Source organism: Thalassophryne amazonica, chromosome 8 (assembly GCF_902500255.1).
Source record: "Thalassophryne amazonica chromosome 8, fThaAma1.1, whole genome shotgun sequence".
Taxonomy (NCBI): Eukaryota; Metazoa; Chordata; class Actinopteri; order Batrachoidiformes; family Batrachoididae; genus Thalassophryne; species Thalassophryne amazonica.
This window is the reverse complement of record NC_047110.1, coordinates 37,253,988-37,256,206: the sequence shown is the minus strand read 5'-3', so window position 1 is coordinate 37,256,206 and position 2,219 is coordinate 37,253,988.

Sequence of the window (2,219 nt, the reverse complement as noted above, 5' to 3'; positions counted from 1 at the left end):
ATTTCTGTATTATCCGTCATGACTTTGCTATCCATCCACTTTTGTTCATAATATGGGACCACTACACGCGCGGGGCTGGGGATATTTGCGTCTTAAAAGTGTGTGTGTGTATTTGGGGTGTTTAGCGCAAAAGGTCGCACCTCTTTTGACAAACCGGACCAGCGTCACAGATCCCGTTTGAAGCAATATTTTTATGAGGTCCTGCTGTGTCCCTCGGTCCGAGGTGTCAGGCTAAATCCCCTGATCGATGATTACGTGTGTTTTTTGGGTCCACCATAAAACCTGATACCTGTGGGTAATGAGCTTGTTTTGGAGGCTGGTCCAGTTTTCCTGTCCCGCCTCCTGCTGCAGTGTTTTTCCTTCATTCCAGCCGCTGACCGGAGCAGACGTTCATTCTCTCGGAATGAAGTTTTCTTTTTCTTCAGAGTGCGTAAGTCTTTCACGGCAGGTGATTTAAGTAATCTTTTGATAGAAATGCTTCTGTTTTTTTTTTTTGTTTTTTTTAAAGATCCTCGGCGGTAAACATTTTTTAAATGATGTTTTTTTTGTTAGATAGAGCCACACGGTGAGAAAAGTTTATTCTGATGGAGCAGAAGAATTCAGCCTGACAAATTAACCCCAGAGGATCATTTAGACGACACGACGCGCCAGGGACAGACTCTCCTTTATGACGTAAGAAAATCAGCTCATAACTTTTTAAAGTGTAAATATTTCATTAATAAGTATGGTCTGTGTTACAGTTTGTGGATATTCTGTTAGGAGTTTATTTAACGCTGTTTAATCAAGTTTTGTTTTTCCCCAGACACAGCAGCAGAGATAGTAAACCCTCTGAAATCTCATTTATATTAAAAATACAGGTTAATAACGCGGAGCTGGTGTGTTCTAACCGACGGAGGTCTGTCGAACCGTCAACAGGGCGCCGCGGGGACGGACTCGTGTTACACGGTAAGAAGAAAAAAATCACATCATGACGGGTTTTTTAAAGTGTGGGCTAAATATTTAATAAGTCGCATCTTTTCTTTCAGTTTGTGGCGAGACGTGACCGTCGCTCCTGCAAGATGCCCGGAGGTTCGAGGATATTTTGGACTGGTATTAATGAATGTTTTTGAGAGAGAATAATTGCGATGCGTAAAAAGTTTATTCTGGTTTAACGAGAAGAAGAAGAAGAAGAATTCAGACCGACAAATGAAGCCCAGAGGGTTATTAGACGACACGGGGAGCCGGAGAGAGAGAGTCGCCTTCATGAGGTAAGAAAAAAAGAAAAACAATTATTTAGTAACATGACTAAAGTTTTTAAAGGTCCATAAAGTAAGAAAAAAAAAACATATTGGCTATATAATGTCAGACGTTTCCCCACTCAGCCAAAAATTTATGCAAACAGTCAGCATCAGCTCGAAAAGTATAAGCTTTTGTGGAACTTTTCACAACCAAATAAGCGTTTAAAGCGTAAAACCCTCCGCCAGTTAGATTTCTCAATAAATGACCACCGACTGTTTCTATCAAAGATACGGCGTGTGAATTGCAAAAATTACAGCTTCTGTGTGTTTTCAGTGGAACTTCTGCAAAACAACCGCATTTAAATCTTTATCCACGTTAAAACGACTTGAGATTTATAATTATACGCTCTGAACAAATGCACAGATTCTACATGACACACTTTCCTCTTGTCACACTGACAGCAGTGTGTCGGCTCACAGGCTGTTAATGTTTTTTGACAGAATTGGTCGGAAATGTGCAACTTTCAAGTGCGTGGTGCAGCTTTTTACAAATCATAAAACAGCGGACTGGAGTAACAACAGTGAGTTTTAACATTAGAACTCTTACCCTCCTGGTGTTGGTCAACTCGTGTATTTCAGATTCATTTTAATAAATGTTCACCTTTCTGTAGCAGTTGTTAGCTAAACTAGTTTGTTCATAATTACAAGCGGTTTTTAAAAACACGTATAATTTTTACTGCGGATTATTTGCTGTTTAGGGTATTTCTACATGCCTTACACTGTAAAATATAATAAGTTGACTTTACTAAAAATGCAAACTTGCTGCCTTACAAAGTAATTTGTTGTCTTGAAGCAGATTTGATTACCTTAATTATTGCGAGTGTGCAGTACTCAAATAAACTTAAAATCTAGATTACAGTAACTTATTTTGCTGTACTGAAAAAAATAAATCTAGATTACAGTAACTTGTTTAATTTGCTGTACTGAAAAAATTAAATTACA